This window comes from Carettochelys insculpta, chromosome 6 (genome assembly GCF_033958435.1).
Source record: "Carettochelys insculpta isolate YL-2023 chromosome 6, ASM3395843v1, whole genome shotgun sequence".
NCBI lineage: Eukaryota > Metazoa > Chordata > Testudines > Carettochelyidae > Carettochelys > Carettochelys insculpta.
In genome coordinates this window covers 114,698,896-114,708,424 of record NC_134142.1, presented here as the reverse complement: position 1 = coordinate 114,708,424, position 9,529 = coordinate 114,698,896, and positions in this window count along the sequence as shown.

Genomic DNA, 9,529 nt, shown 5'->3' with positions numbered 1-9,529 from the left:
CTTTTGAGAGACTCCTGCTCTTGCAGGAGAATTGAATTAGTCACAAATCAAATTTTTCATTTGCCAAATTTAATATCCTCTTTTCATTGCATGCACTAGGCAACCTGTTACACTAAGTATACAAGGGAATAGAGAATATGCGTATAAAAGTTGCTGATGAGGCTAAGCTGGGGAGGGGGGTGTTCCAAGCACTTTGAGGACAGGACTCAAAAGGGTCTTGACAAATTGGTGACTTGGTCTGAATTCAACAAGATGAAATTCAGTAAAGAAATGAAAAATACTTCACTCAGAAAGGAAGATCAAATGCACAACTATAAAATGGGAAATAACTGGCTAGGTAGTAGCACTGCTGAAGAAGATCCAGGAGTTATAGTGGACCGCAAACTGAATATGAATCATCAACATGATGCAGCAGAAAAAAGACTGAACAGAGTCTGGTGTATATTAACAGGAGTGTTGTGTATAAGGTATGGGAGATAATTGTCCCCATCTGCTTGGCATTGGTCAGGCCCCAGCTGCAGTATTGTGTCCAATTCTGGGCACCACAGTTTAGGAAAGAAGTGGACAAACTGGGGAGTCCAGAGGAGAGCAACAAAAATTACAAAAAGTTTAGAAAATCTGATCTATGAGAAAAGGTTTAAAAAGGGGGCATTTTCAGTTGTGAGAAAAAACTGTTATCAGGACATCCCTCAACCTGCCAATATTTTATGAGCTGTTAAAAGAGGAAAACAAGAAGTCCTGTGGCACCATATAGACTAACATATTTTGAAGCATAAGCTTTTGTGGGCAGAGACCCTCTTTATGAGATGCATGGGTAGGAGAGTAGGGTCCCAGTAAAAGGGAGGGCCAGAGCCAACAAGGTCTATTCAGTCAGGGTGGAAAAGGCCCTTTATTAGTAATATGTATGAAGAGAGGGAAAACCAGGTCAGATAAGACAGGGGTCGGAGGGCGGGGAGGTGGAATATGGCCCATTCTCAGTCTAACGTGGAGATGTTAACACCTAGGGCAGAGAAGCTCCTTTTGTAAGGTGTGAACCACTCCCAGTCTCTCTGTTTAATCCTTGGTTAATGGATTAAATTAATCTAAGGATTAAACAGAGACTGGGAGTGGCTCACACCTTACAAAAGGAGCTTCTCTGCCCTAGGTGTTAACATCTCCACGTTAGACTGAGAATGGGCCATATTCTCCCCCCACTTGGCCCCTGTCTTATCTGACCTGTTTTTCCCTCTCTTCATACATACTACTGATAAAGGGCCTTTTCCACCCTGACTAAATAGACCTTGTCAGCTCTGGCCCTCCCTTTTACTGGGACCCCACTCATTAAATACCCCTTTGAAACCACACCCCTACTCATGCATCTGATAAAGCAAGTCTTTGCCCATGAAAACTTATGCTCCAAAATATCTGTTAGTCTATAAGGTGCCACAGGACTTCTTGTTCTCGAAGATACAGACTAACACGGCTACCTCTCTGATAAAAGAGGACAGTGATTGTTTTCCACATTCGTGGGAGGTAGGACAAGAAGTAATGAGCTTAATCTTCAGCAAAGGAAATTTATGTAAGTTCTGGAATAGCCTTCCAAGGAAGGTCAGGAAGACACCTTAATAGGAGTTTGTCTAACTTGTTTTTAAAAACTTCCGTCAGGGATGGTCTTAGGTAAAGTTGATTCTGCCACAGCTCAGGGGACTGGGCTGGATGACATCTAGAGTTCCCTTACAGACCTGTATTTCTATAACTTCCCATTCCCATGCTCAGCCACATGCAGTCCATCCATTTCAGGCTCTAAGAGCTTCCCATAAGCCATTGCAAAGATTTCAGTAGGGCCTCCTGGGATGCTGGAGGAACAGTTGAACATAACTGAAGGCAGGTTCCTGAAATGAAAGTGGTTGTGAATCCCTGCACTAGCAACTGGCTTCACGGTCTGGTTAGAGTTATCTGAACATGTACCATGATCTGTTTCATGAGCTGTAAGATAGCAGACAGGCTGCTGAGCTACCCAACTTCATTTAAAACAAACAAAAGAGTGGGCAGTGAGAGAGAGTTTTAAACCTGCTGGAGGTTTGAAGTCTTTCTAGGCTTAACTCTTTTTATGATTGTGGATTCTCTGAGATACAGTCTGAGTAATTTCCCTTTAGCATTCTCTGCGTCGGTGAATTATGTATTGAACGGTCTTTATACCAAAATCTCTAGATGTTGGTGTGAAATGTACTTTTGAAGCAACAAGTGACACTCTAAATAAGAAGCTAGCAATATTATTTCCCATAAATGTTTGTCCTAGTGATTGGCTGAACAAGAATTAGGATTGAGTAGACTTGTAGACTCTAAAGTTTTACATTGTTTTGTTTTGAGTACAGTTATTTAACAAAAAAAATCTAAATTTGTAAATTGCACTTTCACAATAATGAGATTACATGACAGTGCTTATATGAGAACTGAAAAATATTTCTTTGATATTTTCTACAACATATTTGTAGTGAAAATAATATAAAGTGAGCACTGTACTTTTTGTATTCTTTGTTGTAATTGAAATCAATATATTTGAAAATGTAGGAAAAACAAAAATATTTGTAATAAATTCAGTGAAATTCAAACTCTGATTAACTGCAATTAATTTTAATTTGAGTTGTTTTGTTGACTGGTAACTGTGATTAATTGACAGTCCTAGTGCAAACATGATTTATATGGGCACACTGTGATGTGGGATAAGCTACATCAGTGCAAATTCTGCTGCACTGGTGTAAATTGTATATGTGGTAGGGGTCTGATCTCTTGGCTAAAAATCATGATTTGATTCTCCATTTGTGAAAAGGGAATGTGAAATGTTATGTTTCTGATCTGATAGCATTTTAGATTTATTTTGTCATGATGTATTGTAAATGATTTGTTTGGCACATGGGTTAGAGCATTGAAGAATCAGGCCTTATGGGTAGACAAGGATGTGAATTTCTCAGCTAATGCATTGCTTGGCAAAACAAGTCCTTATGGAAAGAGTGTGATGCCAGAACTACAAAGGCTGTGACATCATAAAGTTCCTCTGCACTGCAGAAAACAAGTGATTCTCCTGAAAATAGCAGGAAAACAATTTATGGTCATTGACCCTAGCTCATCTTCAAAAGCAATTCACATTTTTCTTGGCTAATGTTGAAAACAAAGTTGTAACTCAATCATCAACAATAGAATTTATCACAGAAGAGGAGCACGGACCACCCAGAGTACAAACCAGGTGTGAATTATAAATAGCACCAATGGGATAACTCCTTTGTCCCCTGGGGACTTATGCTACACTATATCAAAGAGTTCTTTCAAAACCACCTTCATTAGTAACATTTTCTTAAAACTTACTTAGACTGTACAGTCCCTACCCTGAAGAATATCGGTTGATATACATTGATACAGCACCTACCACAATGGGATCCGGGTTCCAGATAGAAACCCCACTAGGCACTACCACACTAATGAAAATAGGTTCAGGCTCTGTGGAGCCTCTTGGCCAGGGGTCTGCAACCTGTGGCTCCAGAGCCACAGGCAGCTCTTTAAGGACCTCTTTGGGGCTCCTGACACTTCAATTGCAAAATTAAAAAAAAAATCCTCTTGATCATTTTTGATAAACAGGGAACGTCTAAAAGTCCAAAAATGAACAAGTCATATATCAAATGATATGTGATCTTGAACTATTGGATAACAACCCCTAGAATTCTCCAGGGCGAAAGAAGGTTTGGGAGTGAAAGTCGGGAAGACAGTGGTACAGACACCTAAAGTGTGAGGAAATAGAATATGTAAAAGTTTGTGAACATCCTGTAGTAAACATGTATCACATTACAAATTGTTTGTGTATGTGGTGATGGGGGGTTTAAAATAGGGGTTACAAAAACTATAGTTTGACATTATTTAGTAAGGACCGTCTTGTATTCACATGCCTTGCAGCTCTTGAATTTTTTTTACCAAGTTGGAAAAAATGGCTCTTCTTGCTATTTTGGTTGCTGACCCCAGGTCTTGGCAAACCTCTCTGTTTGGAATGGGAAACAGAATAATCAAAATGATGGCTGAAGAGCAGTTATAGAGGTGCTCCTGAGCTTGAGAGAGGATTCCATTCCCTTGGAAAGCACAGTGAACTCGTGCAAAGAACACATATTTGAGCTTTGCACGCAGGAAATGGTTTAGCTCAAAGGGAATCTGGAAATGTTGGTGTACTGAATAAAAATAGCATAATCTGGTGCTTCTCAGGAGAATAGAGAGGATATGTCCCATCTACTGTGAGTTTCTGAGGAACAACACCAAATCTTAGATTGTGTACTGACGTTTCACCTGATCCCAGTGATTTATCTGGGAGGTGGAGAAGATATAATCAGATAAATTTCTCAGAGAATATTCAGTAACTTCCCAGCTATAGAATGTATTTGTTGCTTTCTTCCTGTGCAAACAGGATATGTCTACACTAGCCCAAATCTTCGAAATAGCCATGCAAATGGCCATTTCAAAGATTACTAATGAGGCGCTGAAATACATATTCAGTGCCTCATTAGCATGCTGGCAGCCGCAGCTCTTCGAAATTGCTGCTTTTTGCTGCTGTGCGGCTCATCCAGACGGGGTCCTTTTTGAAAGGACCCCTCCAACTTTGAAATCCCCTTATTCCTATCTAGTCATAGGAATGAGGGGATTTTGAAGTTCCCAGGGTCCTTTCGAAAAGGACCCCCTTCTGGACGAACTGCGCAGCAGCGAAAAGCAGCAATTTTGAAGAGCCGCGGCTGCCGACATGCTAATGAAACACTGAATATGTATTTCATCGCCTCATTAGTAATCTTCAAAATGGCCATCTGCATGGCCATTTTGAAGTTTTTGGCTAGTGTAGACATGGCCAGGAAGAGAGAGAGACATAGCGAAAAATTATTTTGGTATATAAACTTAATTCAATTCAAGGCAGCAGTTATGGGAGTGAGGCCCTTAGAAATTAAAAGGTTTTTCAAAATCAGTGGGTCTCACTTAATATAATACAACGTATTGTCTTCCTTAAACAATAAGGCTACATTTACACTTGCCCCCTTCTTTAAAGGGGGCCTGGTAATCGGGCTGATGGGAGATTACTACGGAAGTACTGTGATGAATATGCAACGCTTCATTAGGCTGATTCTCCCCGGTGGCAACTTCGAAGTGCTGGCATGTCAAACTTTGAAGTGCCTTTACTTCCCAATTTTGAAGTGCCCATGGCTACACGGCATGCCAGCACTTCGAAGTTGCTGTGGGGGAGAATTAGCCTAATGAAGTGTTGCATATTCATTGCAGCACTTCATTAGTAATCTCCCATCAGCCTGATTACCATGGACCCTTCAAAATGTGGAACAAGTGTAGACATATCCTAAGTATTTCATGCTGAGGAATCACTTCAACAACCAGTGAAATACAACCGCTTCTGGGATGGAATACCGTAAACCCCCGAGATACATACAACTGAGCTGTGCGTGCGTCGGGTTGTCACAACTGCCGCCACTGACAGGAGCAGGGAAACCGCTCCTGTCAGGGGTGGCAGTGACTGGGCTGCCACCTCTGACAGGAGAGGTTTGCCCACTCCTGTCAGGGGTGGCAGCCAGAAACCATCCTGTCAGTGGTGGCAGTTAGTTTTTTAGATGTCTTTTACTTTACATAGAACAAAAAATAAAAGGAGAAAACCATCTGAATGGGCAACTATTGTCCTGATAAGAGGACAGTTAGCAATCCTATAATAAAATACAAAATTAAAAATTAAGTACAAACCCAAAATAGTTATATAAAGCCAATAGAAGGATGGTTAGTGTCATTCTTTTGTACAAAAATAGAAATGACAATATTGTTCATAAAAGGATTGTCCTTCTTTGAAGCTTAAAATTATTAATGAAAAAGAAATGCAAAACAAACTAGATGTGGAAAAATATTTTTAAATTTTGTGTTTTTATTTGTTATTTTTGTAGAAAACTACCAGAAAATAAAAATAAGTAACATTTGTCAGGTTTTTTTTTTTTTTAAATGGGAAGAGGGTTTTTGCCTCTTTTGATCACAAATCTGTTTAACATTAGGAATGATACTGGAAAGTTGGATCCTTATATCAGGTACAGCATCACGTGATTTCTCTGAACACAACTCGTGCAGAAACAATTTGAATCGATTTTTGATTGTTTTGGCATAAGCTGCATAGTAACAGCTATGCTACTATGAATGCATTATAAATATTAATATACCTACAATGAAAATACTATTCAAATACCTTGGTATTTTTGATACACATAATTTCATATTTTATATTTTAGAAGGAAAAATATTGCTAACATCAATTTTTTTTCATGGAACAGCTATTCACATCACACGGAACACCAGTGTTCCATGTAACACAGTTTGGGAAACACTGATCTAAGGTAAAATCTGCAACTGATATGTAACTCGCTAACGAACCAGGGGGTTCTTTATTGACTACACACTCTCTTGGTTTTACATCTTCCCTGGAAGATGGGCCCTTTAGCCCACAACATCCCTAACATTGAAACTGACTGAGCAAAGAATGCCATCTACTGAAGTACCAAATACCACTTTCTGAACTGAGTGGATGTTCCTTGGGGATTTCCTATCTGTGATGAGTAGGCTCAGTCCTGCTTTAGCTAACAAGATACGCCCAGATCATGGCCTGAGCAGAAGCTCTTTTCAAAATTAGAATATGCAAATGAGGTACCAAATATGCCAAATTATACCTCATTTGTATTTTTATTTACCTCATTTGCATACATCTTTTGAAAGAGGAATGCAAGTGTAGACGCACCTTAGGGGTGTGTCTACACAGGTACAAATCTTTGAAATGGCCATGCTAATAGCCATTTTGAAGATTGCTAATGAGGCGCTGAATTGAATATTCAGCACCTCATTAGCATTAGGATGCTTCTGGCCATGGTGCGGGTATCCGGGGTCCTTTTTGAAAGGACCCTGCACCTTTCGAAATCCCCTTATTCCTTTCAGCTGAGCAGAAGAAGGGGATTTCGAAATGTATGGCGTCCTTTCAAAAAGGACCCCTGTGTAGCTGCTCTGAGCCGCGCGCTTTTGAAAGTGGCGCTCTTGAAGTGCCGTGGCTGCAAGCGTCCTAATGCTAATGAGGCACTGAATATTCAGTACAGCACCTCATTAGCAATCTTCGAAATGGTCATTAGCATGGCCATTTTGAAAATTTGTGCCCGTGTAGACACACCGTAGGTCTGGTCCCAATGTAGTCTTGGGAAAGTACTTGGTTCCTCCTTTACTCTGAACAGTATTTCTGGGTTGCTTCAACAAACTAACATCTTGGTTTATTTGTTTGAAGGAGCAGAGGAAGGAAGAAATTATTTTCACCATTCCAACTTGGATTAAAAATACCAGCCTGAAAGGTGAAGGCTTTCTACAGTATGTTGTATATTTCCTGACAAAATTTTCCTTTCATATTATAATTTATAAATTCACATATGCTCTTCTCAAAAGCTAAAACAAATGTCCTGATTCAGCATAACAGGGAAAGTGATTTTTAAATTGGATTCTTACACTGGGTCCAACTTGAAAAGAGGGAACAGTGGCAACAAAATAAACTTATTGACCCGTATCTTCTCCCTGTCTATCAATATGTGCCCCAAATCTTCAAAATGGCCATGCAAATGGCCATTTTGAAGATTACTAATGAGGAGCTGAAATGCATATTCAGCGCCTCATTAACATGCCGGCAGCCGCGGCACTTCAAAAGTGCTGCAGTTAGCTCCTGTGCAGCTCATCTACACTGGGGTCCTTTTCGAAAGGACCCCACCAACATCGAAATCCCCTTATTCCTGTGAGCACTTTTGAAGTGCTGCAGCTGCCGGCATGCTAATGAGGGGCTGAATGTGCATTTCAGTGTCTCATTAGTATTCTTCAATCTGGCCATTAGCATGGCCATTTTGAAGTTTTGGTAAGTATAGACACAGCCTGAGAGAGATCAGCCCCTGATTGATATTTCCTGATGTTGGTCAACTATGGGGCCTGAAGATGGTTCATTTACTGATCCCATGTCTAAGGTTCATTTTTAAGTGCTCTCCTTGCATTTAGCGTTCTCTTTGCGATACTGTATCCAAGAGTCATTAGCAGTGGTTGGACTCTAACACACTTGCCACGGTATGATGAAAGCGGTATAGTGCTAAATGACATTGGTCTAAATTGCACTAGGTTCAGGCTGACACAGTAATCAAGGATCTGGCCCATACTGGCCTTCCTATTTCTCTTGCTGCGAATGGAGAAACTAGCTTGGTAATTTTTATTCCGAAGAAAAAGTTGCTTTAGATACATCATTTAAACTCACACATTAAACCTCTGGACATCACAAGTTAATGTTATAGAATGTTGTATATGTTTTCATTTCATGCAAAGCAACCAATGAATTGAGTTATTGACTTGGAGCAGTGTTAAAGCATCTTTAATTCTGCCCTTGTAGCTCAAATATAATTTAGTGGGCATACTTAATTTTAAAGCTTCAAAAATGATCACTTCCTGTATATTTCAGATGGAGAACTGAACATGTGTATTCCAGAGCAACACAGCATGCATGGAATAGACTGGGGAGTACATAAAAGATGATACTCTGCCCCATAGAGACCCTTTGTGATTCTGAGACAAGTCACCTCTGTCAGCCTTTTCAACAGTTGGCCACTGTGATTCTCATTTTCAGGGTCCCTAATTCGAGCTTTTGCAGTCAGGTTTGCTGAAATGATGGGTTCTCACTGCAGCAACTGAATGCAATGGGAACAAATAAAGTGCTAAGGATGTTTTTTGTTTTTGTTTTCTTTTTAAAAAAAACATGTCACAACATCTCAAATTGAGCACCTAAAATTAGCGGATACTTTCAACATTAATGGCACTATGCCTTAATTCCCATCTCTGCAATCAGAATGATGCCACTTTCCCTCCCAGTGCCAGCGTGAAGATAAATGTATGTTTTTGAAGCAGTGAGATGCTGTAATGATGAGGAAATTAAAATTAGAGGGGTGTGGTGAAAGAGACATGCATTTTGCCAGTGAGTTTCATGGCTGATGGGGAAGGAATGCAGGGTTCAGGAATAGAAGGTTCAATTCCATGTTCTTCAAAGGAGTGATCTCTAGTGGTTATTTAAATACCAAGCAGCACAGTGACACCTTAGAGACTAACAAATATATTAGGTCATAAGATTTTATGGGTAAAAACCACTTCATTCAGACACTTTTGCCCCTGTCCCTCAGTAATCTCCTTCTCCTCTACCACTAGCCATCTATCCCCATCAGACCCTATTCATTACTTCCCACCCAAATCCTGCCTTGTCCCCACTTTGTGACTATCCTCCCGCACCAGCTCCAGTCCTCTGCCCCTTTTCTATGCCTTCTTCCTCTGTTTCCTTTCCATATGCTTTACTTCTGCCAATATTCGCTCCAGAGGCCTGCCAGCGACCATGGGCCTCAGGGCAAGATGGGAGGGGGGCCAGCTATACACCTTGGAAGGAGCAGGGCCTAGGGCAGTCAGCCCTCTGCACAGCCCAGACTGCTGCACT